Below are 18,863 nucleotides of genomic sequence, written 5' to 3' on the forward strand. Positions count from 1 at the left end.
ATTAAACAATATAAAATGCAAATAACTATCTCAAATCACGTGCAAATACCCTTTTAAAAGAACACAGAAAATGCAAGCTGTTGTAGAATAGCACTCAAGACTGAGGAGATGGATTGTTCAGGCACCCAATCGTCACAATGTCAGTGTTTAGGGATATATCTTTGTAGAGAGTCAGATGTACACGTCATCTCTTGTACTGTCCCCTTGCCTCTGTCATATTGGAAGAACGAAAAACCACTCTGTCTGACACTATGCATCATCCCAATACTTCACTGAAAATATGAAAGACGTTATGCACTTAGACAACCGTATCGAATGTACCCTCGCACTAATGAGGTGGAAGGATGTCTGCATACACCATTGCACATAGAAGAGCTATACGTGAAATCACAGCAGAGTAAAGTGACGTCATGAAGAGAAGAAACTAGGACACATTGAAATGAAATATGAATACTTAAAGAATGAAGAATGAAGATGTAACTGAAGTAACAACAGAAACATGTATGGAAATACGAAAAAATCATATACACTAAGAAGATAAGCAAGAGAAGAATCAGCAAATATATATACGCAGAAATGCAAGGTAGATGAGACATATAGAAGCTTGCAGCATGAGAAAATATAATGCAAGTAAAGCGCCCGTGATGGAAATATGGATGTCGGTTTTGTATAATAGTAAGCTAAGAAGCCTAAAGGAGAGCGACCAAGGCTGACAGGCACCGGAAAACAGCTTTGTGAGATGAGCAAAGAATATATCTTTGTCTTGGGTTCAAGGATGCCACATAAAGCGGTAACTGCAATGCACAAGGGGAGTTAAAGAGGATACGCTACATATGCATGACACATTTCTCTTAGATTAAGTAAAGGAGAAAGCATTTGCAAGTGCCAAGTATTGAACAATTAAACATGCAAAAAGCATATCAAAGACTGAGCAACTAAGTCTGCAGAGCCCAAGAGGAGTAATAGCATCCAGCTTAACTCAATTAAATAGCACTAACTAAAAGGTTGAAATGGACAAAATTGTGGTCTCCTCACACACGGTGCAAGACTCGAAAACAAGGCCTATTCATTGACCTCAAACTGAAGATAGAGATGTACCTACACTCCCTTAAATGTCTGAAGAAAGAGAACTGTCAGCAAGGTCAACTTCAGAGAAGAAGCCATGGCTTAGTGCCTAACTGGTGAGCATTGGTAGGCTTATTGACCAAGTGGGCAGTGGTCTGATGTTCTGTGCACCTGGGTTTTATTTTGCTTATGTGCTGCTAATGAGCAGAATGTCCACGGTTGGGAGAGAATGCCAACCAGTCATGAGAGGCTATGAAGCAGTTTCCATACATTGTTGCAAAAGCCAATCCGATGCTGCTATTTCTGCTATTAATCTGTATTATACGTAGTAAGAGCTAGTTCAAGACATGCCTACCTGATGGGGAGCAGCCTATTATGTTTCTAACACCTAAAGTATACAAATATATGTTCCTTTTACCAATCCTTCCTTTTAATAGGTTTTTACTGTTTGCCATGTAGGATGACATCATAGCTGACGTACATGGAGGTATAAAGCCTTTGTGTAATTGAAATGTAGATGAGAGTGAGTGAGCTGCAATCTGTTTGTTCACCAGGTTCCCTAATTTATTTGAACTGATAATAAAGTCGTATTTTGCCATATTCTTTGAGTTTGTCCGGTTATTTGGGTCTGAGATTGTTTATTGGTAATTCCATCTTGCACTTGGAACGCTCCTGGTGCAACTGCACATTTTATCATATAGAAGCAGCAAAGAAGGGCTTAAAAGTCACCACGGTCGCAAAAGTGGAGAAAAGGGACAGGGCTGCCTCATAGTACCTTATTTCTTTGTCTTGGGTGCTTGTAAGCATCAAGCAGGGCTTATGTGTGCTTTCCTGCAATTGGGTCAGTATTGCGACAGGTGGAGTTTTGCTGATACTGAGGTGAGTCACCATCGAGTCAGCATCAAGACGGGTGTCTACATCGAGCAAGTTGGCGCTCGAATTTATGCAAGTCTATGGATTGGAAGAGGTCTCCATTGGCAGTTGAGTCGGATAGTTCAAATTGGCGTGTGACACAATGACCTCCAACAGGTCAAGTCGGCAACTGAGCCAGGTCACAACAACGTTCTGTTGGATTGATGCGATGCTCGAGATGCAGTGAATCAGATGCTTTTACAGCGATGAGCCTGAGCTTGAGTTGAGGAGGTGGTGTTATTCACTGGTGCAAAATGATGTCAAGATGGCTCAAAGTTGCAGGTAAGCAGCTCAAAGTTCCTGGTGTGCCAAAATCAAGACAGCAGTTCATGCATCAGCTCAGTTCAAGTGCTATTTAAGAGAAATTTGACATATGCAGTGCTCTTTATTTCTGATCTCTCTGCACACTCTTCATTTCTAGCAATGTACTTGCACAACCATTATTTCACTAAATACTTTTCTCAATATATTCTATCCTTTTCCTTTACCATTATGCAGGGAAACATTTCTCTATTTGGAGTCCCTTTCTCACTCTCAGTAAAGAGTGTGCTTTTAAATCAGTTATTTTACTTTCTTTAACATGGAAGACACTTTTCTGCTGAGCATAAATGCAGGTGTTCAGTTATGATTTAACACACCCCCTGCGTTGGTATAGGGTTCAGGAATTCTTAAACCATTCAGAATTAATGCACTCCTTCCCTCTAGGGGATTTTGTTGTTGGAAAAAGGTGAGTAGGTAATCCGCCATTACTTAAATGACTATACAATTATTCTCACTTGGAAAGATGTTGGAGATTTGGAATTTCCCCAAGTTCTCCCCAGTGTCAGTTGACTATGTGTGAATTAATTACATTATTCATTAATGGGAAATGCTAGGGACCTACTCTGGATTCCCAACTCATTCATAAGGGGAACATAATAATTTAAACAGATCCGCACCAATAGTTTGTCTCATGTACCTACTTTATATAAATCTGGATCTATGCCCAGGGAAATATGATCAGGCCTGCTGTGCCATCTCATGGGAAGCATAGGGACCTGCATAGACTGCCTCTCCAGACTCAGTTATGGATGGCTTCCAGCATCAATCCCTCTGTTTCTCTCCCGTTCCCTCCAGAATTGAACAAACCTTTCTCCTTTTCTCATCCACCTCCTGTCTCCTTTGCAATGTTGGTTCTCCTCCAGCAGTCAGTCTTCTTTTACCACTGTACGTCTACTTTTAATATCTCTGAAATGTCATCCCAAAATATCTAAATTAGGAGGTGCTGGCTCATTGGTTTATACTCCTTATTGGCCGACTATTGTTTTCCCTCCTTCACAAGTTCTAACACCTTTGTTCTAATTGTTCCTTTGGTTTCTAGGCTCCATCTCTGGGAAGTCTTGCTCCACCCATCTGAAAAGATATTTCTGTTCAACTCAGATATGAACTTACCAAGCTTCAACATAACACATTTCTTCAATTTACAGATAGGTATCAAAAACGATATATTTGTGAATTGGTATGATCATGCCGGTCGTAATGCACTGTGTCTCATGTCGGCAAGTGGTTGCAGGTGCAAATGGCAGATATATTTTTATGATTTATGAAGAAAAAACATAATGTCATGATCACAAGATTTGACATATAAGTATCTGATAACATAAGCTATTATATTTCCAGTATCCTATCCATAAAGCTGTAATACCCTTGTTAGCTAATAAATCAGGTTCCCACAATTGGATTTTGAGGGGAGTGGTATTTTCAGATAGGGTTTTTCATAAGCTTCCGGGAACATTTGAACCATTTGTGTAGTTGTAATGGTTCTCACATTAATGGACAACATATGATTCTCCATGTAAGCAATGTGGTCCAATAACTTGCATGCATATTTTTCACTTCAATTAACTAGCATGTTTTTGTTCCCATGATCTGTGTTCAGGCTTGGGTATCTCCTACTGTTAACCTAGAATGCCATAAAAAATGTAACATTTTTCCTCCCAGGGTTGATTGACCATCTGTGTTCTTATCTTTCTTGAGAAGATGGGATAACTATTACTCGTGACTCATGTGACATTCTCCTGTAACATGTCAATTATCATCAGCCCAGAATCACACCATTAATTGAATTTTAATTCTGAGTATTTTATAAAGGTCACCATCAATTTTCTGCAGTTTACTTACTCAGTGATGGTTATCTCATCCTACTAAAACTCTTCCAAGGCAAGGCACAATATCCATTCCCTTCCTGGCTCTGTGAGCTTTGAAGACATTCCTCAGATAGAGGGGGAAGGCAGTGCTTGCCCTTTGCATCTGGTGGGGGAAGGTCACTGGGCTTAGCACATTCTTAAGTCACTTCTGATTAACATAATTTGTGCTTTTTAACATGTTCTCTTTCTTTGTACATGAGGCCTACATCACCTTACACCACACAATGTTTGGTTTTCTCCTGCACCATGCCATTAATATCTACCGTTATATTGTAAACTATATTGGAATGGTTCTGGCAATGACGTTTCATCTGCACAATGTTCATGGTTCCAGAATGCAGAATGCACACATTTCGCCAAGGCAGTTCAGTAGTAGCAAAGCTACATTTTCAAGTATTGGGCCCATGTAGTTGGAATTAGGCCTAAGGCTTTTTTCGCCTAGTCATTTGAATATAGGCCACACTTAATATTTGTATTTTTCTGTATACCATATTGGGATAGTTGGCAGTTGAAAGTTCAATGCTGGTCTTGTCTCTGCCATTAAACAGTGTGCTTTCCCAGTTCTGTACCTTTGGGCCCAGCCAGACAATGGGCAGTTCGTACTGTGGTTGAATTTAGCCCAAAATGAATCAATGATGTTAAATATTGATCTGCGTGCTTCAACTGAGTATTTTCTGATCTCCATTCTGTGATCATATACACGTGAGGAACCTCCCACAGATGATGGAGAATGTGCATCAACTAGCACAGCATACGAGGCAGTGGATGGGAAAAGTCTACGCAGCTTGCTGGCAGTCATCAGAAGACTGGATGACTCTCTTTTTCTGAGAATGTTCCCAGTGTATTCATGAGATCTTAAAGGAACCATTGATGGTCTAAATCTGGAAAACCTGGAGTGGCAGAAGTACATGCTCATGATGTGGCAGGATGGTTTATCTCCATGCACACAAGGTAGCTCATCCTCTGCTAATGACATAATGCTACTCCAATCTACATCCTTTAAAGGTAGCAAGATCACAGGGGTAGATGAAAGCCAGTTGCCAAATAGGGCTGGTTTCGGTGTGTCTGTAGGCGTGTTGGAACATATGCCATCAGGGTGTCATCCTCTTCCATAGCCAGCAATGCCTACTGAGTATGCTGAACAGTGATCGTGCAATTGGATCTGAGGTTGACATTGTGGAAGAATCATGACCTGCCCCATTGCCTCATTCATCTGTGGAATCCTCAGGATTGGCAGGCCCAAATATGTGACACTCATGGGCATGTCCTGCCTATGCATCCATGTTGAGACACTCAAGACCCATGTCTTGCTGACTGCGTAGAATCCACACCCATGGGGTTCTTTTCCTGGCACCAGGCATACTTGGAAGTGGATGTGCTTATAACAAAACACAGCCCCTAGAGGAGTTGTCTGAGAACATCACCCAGTTATGGTAGGTGGTATATGGCATTGGGAACATTCTCTAGGAGCTGTGAACATTTAGGAAGGACAAGCACCGGGGCATGATTGCACTATTGATGGGATTCTCCCTCGCTCCTGCATTGCTGTGTCAATGGAGAGTGAGGCATTTTCACAGGGTGTGTTGAGAAAGGTTATGAGACAGCACTCTGGAGATGATAATGAGGTCCAATGACATTCTGAAAGAGATGCAGGGTGACCTTCATATATATGCTTTGGCCTCTTTACTAGGATTCGCACTTGTTGTCCCTCTTTGGGTACTTTGCATGTGGAGGTTATAGCATTTTGGTGGCCCTGCCCACTTGTTTGATTTGTATTTAATGGTTTCCAGCCAAAGGATTGAAAAAAGGATCGAATGCCCTTTTTTTTCGAATCCAAAAGGACCAAAAAAAAAGAGTCAAATGTTTGTTATTTATTTATTTATTTATTTATATATTTTCTATATATATTTTTTAGTTTGGTATGCAAAGTTTTTCTAAAAAAGAAGACGGGGGGCTTTGATCCTTTCGTTTTAGATCCTATCACCTATAACCGTATTTAATGGTAGCAGGTGGGATCGATGTCAGTGTGTTATCGGTTTGGTTTGCACTGCTTTCCTGACTTTTGTTGGCTCCTCTGTGCTGTTATTGGGATGCCTATGTCCAATTATGTTTTCTTTTTTGATTTTAGTCATTTCCAACATGTGCTCTGTGGCTCCATGTGTGTTCAATGTGTCAATCTATGTGTATTGCTCTGATTTGTCACCAGCTGCCATTGGCCCACACAGTCTGTTACCGTGATTGTGTTGTCAGACAGGTATACAGTTCGAACTGATGAGAATGTGAAACTTCTGTCAGGATTACTAGATCCTTACTGTCGTACCAAGGTGGAGTGTCATTGAGATTTGTAGTCTTCGGTCTTTTTTTGGCAACCACCTGCATTTGAGGGAATGGTGCATTGTTGACTGAGTCCTTCAAGTAATGCTTGCACAGTGACGTGTCTTGGCATATGCATGCTTCTGTGATGTGTGCATGCAAGATGGTCTCATACATAGTGGTGCAACATTAGATGATGTGCTTATGGGCTTAGGTCCTGTCCTTGTGTTTGCAATGTTTTGCGATGGATGCAATCATGTAGTATGTTTTTATTTTTCTTCAGGTATGTTTCTGGCATGTATGACCAGCTGACTTTCCAATTTCTTCCTTCTTATGTTGTGGCAGACTCATTCCCTCACCTGGACAGGCCTTTCATGATGTTTTGTTGGGGAGACAGGTATTGTTCTCTCTCGTCACTGAGACCCGTTAGAGATGAGAATGTTTAGTATGGTCAGGACATGGTATGGTGTTCATGTGAAAAATGTATGCACTACATGATCCCGGGTGGTCTGTCCATGTGCTGTTTTCCCCATAGAAGAAATGGTTACAGAACGCGGATTGTGATCGAAACCCGCCTGCACTTCTACATGTAGGCCATGTTGTGATGAAGTGTTGTACAAGGTGCAATAGGCGAGAATTATTTTTCAGACTATCAGTGGTGTGTACAGCCACACACCACCGAATGATCCAGGCAATGAAAACATGATTTCAGCACATCAATGGTGCATTCCATTATTCTTCTTGTTGTGATGTGTGCAGCATTATACCAGTTCTAAACTGAGACTAAAGGATTCAGGATTGGTGTCATAGTGAATGGTGAAAGTGGTTATGCACTGTCCTCTGCAAAGGCAAAAAATAGATGGCTTCCATTTCTGTGTAAAGTACATGCTCTTCATGTGGTTACTTGTGTAAATTGAGGGATATATGGAATGAGTCATACTCGCCAAGCAGCCACATGTCACCAAAGGCTCCGGATGTCAGAGCCTGATGCAGGGGTGATAGACAGAGTAAGAAATTGCCATATGTGGATCCAGGGTAATTTCCATCTATGTGCATGATCTACCCCATGGTTTCAGAGATGACTTGTACATCGATGGAATGCCAGGTTTTCTGTAATGATAGAGGTGTTCAGTTTGGCGGGGTGGCTTCAGTGCTATATGGATGCAATTGATGGCTCCAGTTATCCTTGGAAAATGTGCAGATACATAGAAAGGCTGTGGTGCTCTTTGCCTTACCTGTGAAGGCAAACCCCTTAACGCTCACAACAGAGAGAATACAACCCGCTAGAGAAGAAAGGCCCAAGTCGATCTTGTAAGGATAACAGGTTTAATCTCACACGCAGATGAGAGCAAAAAAAAGAACTCTGCTTCTGAGAACATTCTGCCAAAAGGTAGTACAAGCAGAATATTATAAAGGAAAACATTCTAATAAATGACGCAATACAACAGTAAAAACCCACACGGCTGATTGGATGGACCCTATACATGTACTACTTCTATCCATAAAGTATGCCAGTTTATTGGTCTCAGCCCAGTCCATCCATCTTCCATCATGTGGGTGCTGCAAGGCTCATCTTCTTCTCACTTTGAATGTCAGAAAACAAAGTAATTATACTCCTACTGTACAACTTGTTTTATCACTCATACGGTGCACTTGGCAGGCCTTACGACAGTAACTCAGAAGGTTCTGGGGCACTCTAACATTCGCACACACATTTCACTCACTCCCTCCACGTCATCCGGCTCCTGAACTATAATTTATCCCTCCCAGCACCTCGCAATACAAATCACATTATTGTCTCTTCAACGATACGCCCTGTCCAACCTCTTTGAAAATTTCAGGACTCGTTACTTTGGGGTTGGTGGTCAAAGGGCACCTGGTGCCATGGAATTTGGGGATATTAGGGTTTAGTCAGTTATATGGGCTATAACTCGTGGTCACCCGGGAACGGACAGGTCATGCTTTCGCCAGTGTGAGATAACATGCACACCAGGTGCCGGTCTCTGATTGCAGGCTTTTAGGGCACATTCCTCTTGAGCTAAAAACACATCTTTGCAACACTTTTGGAACAATGAATAGATGGTGGGGTGGGTAGGGGCGTGAACTGTCCTCATAGGAGCTTGGGCATGACTGGAGATTTCTGTGTCCTCGTGGATTTGGGCCTAGTGCATGCAATGCTGCATTTACCATGCAGGCCTTACTTTCAACCTAGGATTACTAATATCTACGCAAAATAAAAATGCCGCCCGAGTCTTGGGCCACACCATGTAGTTAAATTATAATTGATTATGTTAACATGGGGTCATGCTGGATGGGAAGGGATCCCTCTCACTTTCCCCCCTCCCACCTAACTCATCACAGTGCCTCACAGTACATCTTGTCTTACTTTAAAGCGCTTAGTGGGGGGTGCCCCCTTCCCAACACCTGTGTTGTTTGGGTCATTGCTATGTGGTTGTGCAAGTGACCCATAATGCATTGCAGGGTTCTATGTGAAAATGTTGCCAGGAAAATGTAGTAATGTGAAAAAGTAGCCAGCAAAAATTTGTTTTAATAAAATGTAGTTGTTCAGTGCAATCAATGCAAAGTGTACCAATGTTGCCAGTATACATGTTGGCCAATAAACTATTTTTGAATACACAAAAGCACAAGGCTGTAACCTTAACAATGACCGAAACCTTCAATAAAACCTCCATAATCACCCTAACTCTTTTTCTAAACCTTCAGCTGACTCTTATTTCTACTCTATACTCTTACAGAAAACTTACCCTCCAGGGCGTTAAAGCATTTTATTTGCATGTTACTCAATACAAAATAATGGAAAATGAACAGTGAACCTAACTCCAAACCCAGCACTGCCTCTCCACAAAAGAGATGCACTAACCCAAACCTTTGCTCTAATCCTAACCTTAAAGTTACCCTAAATGCAACTCTAACACTTACCCTAATGCTTACTTTGCATTAACCACTTGTTTTATCCTACCCCCTATTGTACGCCAACATCACTGTCCCTCCCCAATTTCCATTTCCCTTTCTTTAACACCTGCCCACACCATTACTCTATTACCCATTAGAGCACTTGATGTAGGAATCAGAATTGGGCGGATTGAAATATGCCCACTGGAGTGACGGTGGTGCACTGGAATTGGCCCTTCACAAAGAAATACAGGTCTGCTAGCACTTTCACATGGGGGTAGGGAGTATGCTGTGTGAGCCTATGGTGTTGGATATTAAATGTGGCTCCCGCTTCCTCACCATGTCCACTATGACAACTGGTGGGGATCTGTATCTGCCATGCACCTCCTGATATGGCAATTTCGAAGATCAGGTCCTGATTTGGTAGACCCTCGGCCTCCTTCTCATTCTCCCTCCCCTTTTGGCATGGTGTTAGAATGAGTGGTAGCAACACTGCATCTGCCATTGTGGGAAACATTGCCTGTGTGTACATGCTTCATTGTACTTTGCCTCTGCTCTGAATAGGTGCAAAGTGTTGGGTTCTTTCCACTTTGTGCGATGGTGCTATTGTTTTGGTGACTTATGGTATGGTTGCACTTGGGTGAGTGGTAATGTTCCTTTGTCTGTTGCCTCCTAGGCAGCTTCCACAGAATTCCTCTTTATCCTGATATAATGACCCTTCTTGCATATGCTGCACCTTTCGCCTCCCCCATTTTTTCCCGTCTAATTGTGCTCTTGAGGCACTAATACCGATGTGCGCAGTGTGGTTGCCCAGGGTGAAAACAGCTCTTTGTCATTGGGTTTTGTGAACTGCAAATGTTCTTTGGTCATGTGCAGAAGACACCATTGGGAACAATATCAGTTGTGTGGCACCACATGTTTCGTGAATCAGGCCCATATGCTCACAATGCATTATTGCACCAGGGCAAAGCTCTCCTTAGCTCTAATACCATTCTGCATTAGCACTATGGCAAACTTTACCATGCTACAAACAATGCATTGGAGCAACAGGTTTTTGCACTGGGGCAATGTTTGCCCTAGAGCTAATACTGTGGAAAATTGCCCTCCCACCATTGACAAGTCTCTGTAGTCTGGCTCCTGTTATTAGTCTGAAGGACAATCCATTGCCGGTTGCCGATTTCCAGTGCACACAGTGGCACCGTTCCAAGCCACACACATTCTTTCAACGATGGTACTCCCTCTTAAGAGTTTCTTTATCCAACAGGCTGCATAGAAAAGCCAACCACAGTGGGAAACTGCATACTTTGGAAATACCTAGTACTATTTTACTAATTCTGCATAATGTGCAAATGTATACAGGAATATTTCTTTTTTCTTGCAGCACCATTTTGAAATCAATGCCTTTATGTCCCGGGGGTTTGGTTAGTGCAGTAATAGTTCTGTTTGGAAATCAAGGTCATGTCCCTTGCTTAAGGTCATTGGACTCGTTTTGCTGACAAAACGGTTTCAATGTTGTTAATCAAACTATTTTTCTGGTGGTATACAAGAACTATTAACATAAATATGTTCACTTATGATGAGTTTGAGGGTTGTGCGTGCGACTCCTGTAGTGTACTGCCTGTTTCTTTACTGATGTTATCAAAACAATTAAAAATGTAGAGGAAGGGTGTCATATAATTTACTACAATATGCAACAGAAAATAGCTCATTTTTGTTGCATGTTGGAGAATGAGTTGGTCACAATGGTTAAGTGACAACTATCATGCCCATTATGGGAAGCATCTAGCACATATGAACTACAATACAAAGCACCTCATTCTGAATGGGGCGAAGTGGACAGCACATCATAAATGACTGCCTGATACCGCGTTTCCACCAGTGGATCATGCTGCGTGAGATCTTCCCTGATTTGTTACACAGAGCTGGGGCTGGAGTGTGGAGACTGCCCCACACCTATCTCTCCAAGTAAGAACTCAGCAAGCATCAATGCCTGCATTCCATGTTCATGCGGACGAACATGATGGAATCCACATGGAATTCCGCCTCGTTTTCGTGTCTGTGAGAACCAGGCAGAAGCTATAGTAATTCAGGCAAGTGTCCCGATTACTTACCGGTAATTTTCATTACTCTGAGTGCGGATTTATCTAGTCACAGCCCTGACGTATTGAGGATTTGCCTCAATGAAGTTAGGACTTTTGCCGAGAAAGCAGGTAAGATGGGGTAATGCCATTCACCATTCACAAGCATGGCAGGCAGCAGTTACGATTGCTTTTGTGACATGTAGTGGTACTCCATCTCCATGGAAAATGTACACCCACTCACAAAACAGAGAAGTGCTGAAAGCAAGTGTAAACATAAGCGTTCCCCTCATTGATATGTACAATTCTTTTCAAAACCTCCCCAGGGCGTGTCTCCCCAGTGTATTACTACAATCACTTTGGCGAGAGCGGATCTAGAGTATCAGACTGAATAGCATCATTCGAGACAACGCAAATGTGCTCAATCCAGACAAACCTTATGGATAATGGGGCCAAATTACCTACACTGCACCTTTTCGGAGCACTATTGCACTCTTGTATCAGGCAATTTTGAGCTGATAACTAACCAACCAGGAGAAAATGGCACTGTAAAAGTGCACAGAATATATGCACTTTATGTTATCCATCCCTATTTTATTGATGTAGCCTTCGGGAGAGGTCATTAATATGGGATAATGACCTGCTCACAAGAAATGCTGATTGGAAAGCAAGGGCCATAAAGTGCAAAAGGGTCATTATGCCAAGCAAGGCTATTGGCAAACACTGGTAACAATCACATAGGTTTTGGAGTTGTGTTTGTAAAGTAAACAAGCATTGGCTAAGCCAATAGTTTTGGAGTTTACTGCTATTCTTTGCATTCATAGGCACCATGGTGCAAGGCGCAGAGCACACAGTTTCAAGGGAGGATGGTAAAAGATATGTAGGTGTGCAATTAAATGAGAAGGGGAAATGGAGAAAGGTAGAAAGCCCTTGAAAGATGGTGCCATTGATGATGAGCACGAGGAGACATTAGTGAGCAAGTGTGTGAGTGGGAGGGTAAGAGAAAAAGTGATAGTGTGAGAGGAATGATGAGAATAGGCCAGAGAATGGGGATGATGTTGGTGGCTTGTAGAGAGAGTTGAGTGGGTGGGGGTTAAGAGAGACATCTTCCTGCCTTGGTCAACCTGCCTTTGTTGGGGGGGAAATAGCCCTTGGATGCCATAAAGGGCCAGAGTCAGTAGGGGACATGCCCCTAAGTAAAAGGCCTGTGCTGAAATAATGTGGAAAATCAGGCTATGAAAGCAAAGAAGGAGTGAAATTGAGCCTCAAAATGTCAAGACATTTAAGAATGCCAACTGCCTAATATAAGGGAAAGACATGTGGCAAGGTTTGCCAAAATATTGGAGAGCTGAAGTAACATTGCCAGAAACCACAGTCCACAGAACCCTCGATGGGATGTCAGCATTGTGTGCAGAAATTGCAGTGAAGCCAAGTAATGTTCATCAAAATGTGTGCAAGAATGTCTAATATGAACTTGGTTTCTGTCCATCATGAGCCCATCACAGAGGAGACAACGGTGTTCAGAATCCATGAGGGGATGTTGAACTGCAGTACAATTAAGGTCTTTTACGGCTAACAGCAACACAATGACATTTTGATTTTGCTTCCAAGTGACACTTTGCAAAGACAGAATTACACTAAAGTCTTTAAAAATTGAATTATGATGCCCTCATTTAACCCACATATGCAGGGAACAACTTTGCAATGACATTTATCCATGTTAAAATTGTGTGTCTTTCAAGAGTCATTTTAAAGTGAAAATGTGATTTAAAAGGTAATGTCTACGTGGGTTGCTTTCCATTGGTTTTGTTTCTCTCTGCTTGTGACTTCCTCAGATGTGAAACTAAATTCCAAAGTCCATGTTGTCATGGGGATTTAGGCCTGGCTCACTGCAGACATGAAGGCCCTCCTTTAAAAATACAAACTAAATAACTGTAGAGATTAAATATGCGATTTGGAAGAGATAAAGGCAGCTCTTTTTCTACAGCTTTTATGACACAGGTTACTTAGGCCACATTAAAACTTGCCTTAGCTGGCAACTAGCTCTTGGAATGTGCAAGCTAATCTCAACATAGGATTCCTCTTGACGTCACAGTCAGGAACAGGCACATGGCAAGGGTGGGGGCCAGGTTTAGGGAGTGGGTTGACTGTCCATTGTGTAAATTGGGAGAAATCATTTTCATCTTTTAAAATTGTTAATATTTGTTGCACAATAGTCATGGTAGGCTTTCTGAAAAGGGCCCAGCAAGCCGCTTCTCACCATCTAAAAAACGATTTTGGTGAGAGCAACATTCCAAAAGTTATTAAGAAAAGCTTAATGTGGCCCTCTGTATGAATGTGGGAAACATGAAAATGTGATAAAACATGTAAAATATGATTCATATGTCGCCCAACGAGGGACACATTTTTCACTGATATAATTCTGGAGTAAATGAGGAAAAACTGTAGCTCTGGAATAGGAATGACATACAAACTCGTGAGTAGTGTCATTTGACTTGCAGTAAAATATAGGTTTAAAAAATGCATTCATACCTGGCAAAATATGGAGATTAAAGACACTTGTCATGCAGTGAGATTTCCATGTCCCTGAACCAGACCAAGCCCCCCTTTTCAAGGAAGATGATAGATTGGTCTCCTCCCCGGGTGTCCCAAAACACTCCTACATTTTCTAGACATATCAGCACACAGGTGGGAGTGGGTACTGGAGCATTGACCAATCCCTTCTGCAGGAACTCTGACACATTAGTGATGTTATTTGCCTTATAAATAAGTCACCCCGCCTCAGATCAGGACTTTTTCTGCCCATTAACATCTGAAATGAGCTACTGCTGAACTCTGATCAATCCCAGCACTAACAGTAAGGCCTAAATCTTGCAGAGGAGCAGGAGACATAGTAGCTGACTTGGGACCCCTTGTTGGATAGAGGAAATCCTTGGCTGATCCCATTGGCTGTCCAAGCAGTGGTGTGCTGAGGCTCCCTGATGTCCAGTCCAGACCTCTCCTGTAAGTAAACTAAACCACAGAGATCATAGATTGCATAAGCCCTGTATTCTTGTAGCATTGCATTCAATATTTCCCCCATTTAAAATTTGTCATGGAAAAACCCCAATTGCCTGTGCATTTTAGTCATCTCCCATTGAAGAACACCCATGTTTGCTGTGTATGTTAGCAAATCCCGATTGGAAAAAAAACGTATTTGTCTCTGTAAATCCTTAGTGTATTTTTATAAGCAAATCAATTAATTTCCCCATTTATTTCACAGGGTGTGTATGGTTGGAATTCAAAACCAACCATTTTCTCCCAGTGTTTTGTGCCCTGAAAAATGATTTGCCATCTGCGGGTGTAATTTCACCATTGCATCTGTCATTCTAACCAAAAAATGATTTTCCTTTTGTGAGCTACCCCCTTTCCCCTGAGCATACCTTTCATTTTCAGCCTCAGTAAAAACAAATTCCATTTGCATTTTCTTTCCAATTGAAATTGAGCTTAACATCCCAAAAACAATTTTCCCCTTCTGTTCCTCTTTCCATATCGGGAAGTAAAAACATATTTCTATTTGCCTTTTTTCCCATTGCACATGTGTTGCATATGCTAAAACTGATTTCCCCCTTGTGTGCTGACTAGTATTCTCTAAAAGCCCTGCCTGTCTTTCTAAGTATAAGTAAGCATTTTCCCTGTCTTTCTATTTCTTTCCCATTCTTCCATTGTGCTCTAAAAATGAATGTCCCCCTTCTTTGCTGGCTCCTCATAGTGTTTCTGTGGGTGCCACCCCAAAACAGTTTTCCCCCCGGTATTCCTACTCCCTGCCACTGCCTTCCATTCAAAGGAATCAAGTCCAATTGATGTTTGGGGGTTGGGTGTTGCAGGGGGAGTGCTTAACTCTTGTGCTAGCATTGTGTGTTGAATTGTTCTTCTTCTGTTTTGTCATTAAAAAAGGAAGTATGTGTGACAGTATGTCTTAACCTGGGAGCTTATAGTAGTCATTGCATTTTTGTGTTCTCACAACATTGATGGCTGTCGTAATTTATTAATTCTAATTTGACATTACATAATAAATGAATAAATATCTTATTGATACACACCGGCCTGGTCCCTAGTCCAATGTGACATGGGGTTTATGTGGCGGGTGTGCGCAAGTTGGGCTGGAAGCCTTCTCAAAAGAATCTGAGGTATACCAAATGTAAAGCGTTTTTATTGTGCACCATATTCATTGTAGGGGAAGGAGATCCTTGGTTGGTGTGTGCCGTGTAATAAACTATGACATCTTGATTGCTTTCCTTCTTGGGAGGTTAGTTTCCTATTACCAAGATACTCTCTGGGAATAGCTGTGCTATACAAATTTAGAAATAAAGTAATAAGGTGGGTGGGTTAGAGGAACCAGGGGTAGTGTGGGTGGGTGGGGGTATTAGTGAGCACTGAGTCAGTGGGGGTAGAGAAAGTGGGGTTAGGGTGGGTGAGTGGAGGTAGAGAGAGTGGGAGTAGGGTGGGTGGGGGTAGAGTCGGTGGGTGTAGACAGAGTAGGATGGGTATGTGGGGGATGAGAGAACAGGGTTAGGGTGAGAGGGGGTAGGGTGAATGATGATGGTAGGGTGTGTGGATGGGGTAGAGATAGGGGGTCATGTGGGTGGAGCTTAGCAAGAGAGCAGGTAGGGCAAGTGGGGGTAGAGAGGGTGCATGGTGGTAGAGTGTGTAGGGGTAGGGTGGGTTGGTGGGGGTAGAAAGGTTGAGTGTGAATAGACTAGGTGAGGGTATGGTTGATGGGGTAGAGAGAGTGGGAGGTTAGATGGGTGGGATAGAGAGAATGGTGGTAAGGTAGGTGTGTGAATGGTAGAGAGAGTGGGGGTAGGGTGGGTGGGTAGAGAGAGTTTTGGTAGAGAGAGTGGCGGTAGGATGGGTGCGTGCGGTAGAGAGAGTGCGGGTAGGATGGGTGGGTGATATAGAGAGAATGGGGGTAGGGCGAGTGAGTGGGTATAGAGAGAGTGGGTTAAGGTGGGTGAGTGGGTGTAGAGAGAGTGGGTTAGGGTGGGTGGATGTAGAGAGAGAGTGGGGGTAGGGCCAGTGGGGGTAGAGAAAGCGGACATAGGGTGGGTGGGTGATGGTAGAGAGGGTGGGGCAGAGAGGATGGGGGTCATAGAGTGGGTAGGGGTAGAGAGAGTGGGGCTAGGGTGAGTGAGGGTAGAGAGGGTGGCTGAGGGTAGAGAGGGTGGGGATTGGGTGGGTATGGTTAGAGAGGGTGGTGGTCGAGTGGGGGGTAGAGAGAGTGGGAGTAAGGTTGATAGGTGGTGGTAGTGAGGGTTGGGGTAGCGAGGCTGGAGGTAGGGTGGGTGGGGATAGAGTGAGTGGGGGCGGGGTGGGTGGGTGTAGAGAGAATAAGTGGTAGGGTGGGTGCATGGTTGTAGACAGAGTGGAGGTAAAATGGGTTGGTGGGGTTTTAGAGAGTCAGGGTAGGGTGGGTGGGTGTAGATAAAGAGAGTGTCGCTAGGGTGGGTGAGTGTAGGTAAGTTAGAGGTCGGTGGGTGGCAGTAGATAGAGGGAGAAGGGTGGGTGTGTGTGGTAGAGTGGGGGTAGAGTGGGTGAGTGGGGGTAGAGATAGTGGGGCAGGGTGGATGAATGTGGGTAGAGAGGCTGGGGCTAGGGTGGGTGTAAAGAGAGTGATGGTAGTGTGCTCTAGCACCTTGAAGCATCACTTGTGCTAGATGGGATTACCAATAAAGATCTCAGACCAAATAACTAGACGGACTCAAAGAATATGACAAAGTTCTACATTATTTTCAATTTAATAAAGCATTGTGAACCGGCAGATATCGACTGATGCAGGCACTCTCGCACACAAATTTGATTACACAGAGGTTCTGTACCCCAATATGCATCATCTATGATGTCATCCTACGTGGCAAACTGTAAGATCTATTGACGGGAGGGATTGTTTAGGGGAACATTTCTATTTATAGAATACATATGGGTTAATACTTCATTGGCTGTCTCTTATCTGTAAGACATCACTCAAACTTTCTCTAAATATGTACAATACTGATTACAGCAGATAAAATGGCAGCGGATTGGTCTATGCAGCATTGTATAGCAGGTTGCTCTATAGACTCACTAATTGGTTGGCATTCCCACCCAACATTGGACTTTTGGCTCGGCTAGCAGCACCTAAGGAAAACAAAACCCAGGTGCTTGAGCCATGTCAGATTACTCCCCATTTTTCCAATTCATCCATCACCTCTCATCAGTCCATCCATGAGCCAGAGTTTCCCATTTGTAGTTGACCTTATAGCCTGCTCTCTGTTATGGGACATTCAAGGAAGTGTAAGCACATCAATATCTTCATCCACAGCCTAATGAATAGCCCTTGTTTTTGACTTCTAGATTTGATTTAATTATGCTGGGCATCATTGCTCCTCTTAACCTCTAGAAACTGCTCACTCCATCTTTTAGGGGCCTTATTAATTGATAATTGCCCAATACTCTGGCTCTTATAAATGTTTTCTTCTTTAATCTAAGATAATTATGTCTCACGTCCATGGCTTATCCGTTTGCCTCCCTTTATGCTTTGCAGCTATTCCTTGAAATAGCATCCTTTATTCCAGGCCAACATAGACTCCTCTTTGTTTTGCACACAAAGATAATTCTTCAATGTCTCCTCACTCTGCAGCCCTGGTCTGTTTCTGAGGCAGCTGAATTGAATTTTTGCACAAACCGGCATCCATTTTCCTATCATGGCAGTCCTTGCCACGTTATATTTTCCTCGATAGCAAGCTTCTATGTATCGCGTCTACCTTGCATTGCTGCATATTTACACTTAATCATCAACATGTTACTTCATTTTTCTTTGTATGTATGATTACTTTATCGGTTCGTGCACATTTCTCTTATCACTTCAGTTACATTGTTACGCTTCAATATTTTCATATTGTTTCAGTATGTCCTAGTATAGCTTATTTATCACATCACTCTGCCCAAGTCAGATTTCATTCAGCACTACATGATATCCAGTGGTGTGTGCTGACATCCCTCCACATGACATCCTTCCACTCCATCAGTGCGAGGATACGTTTGATATAGTTGTCTGAGTGCATATCATCTTTCGTATACTCGATGCAGTATAGGCATAACAGATGAAGTCCCAAATAGGGCCCTTCTACTGCTGTTCCAGTATGATGGCCGTGACGGGGCAGGAGTTAAGGATAATATGTCCACCTGCTCCTCTACAGTAGAGTGGGTGGATGGTGATAGAGAGACTGGGTGTAGGGTGGGTTGGGTTAGAGAGAGGGGGGTAGGGTTGGTGAGTGAGGGTAGAGAGGATGGAGATTGGGTGGGTGAGGGTGGAGAGGTTGGGGGTATGGTGAGAGGGTGGGAAGAGAGAGAGTGGGATTGGGGTTTGTCAAAAGTA

Source organism: Ambystoma mexicanum, chromosome 7p (assembly GCF_040938575.1).
Source record: "Ambystoma mexicanum isolate Mex_15411 chromosome 7p, UKY_AmexF1_1, whole genome shotgun sequence".
NCBI classification, from domain to species: domain Eukaryota; kingdom Metazoa; phylum Chordata; class Amphibia; order Caudata; family Ambystomatidae; genus Ambystoma; species Ambystoma mexicanum.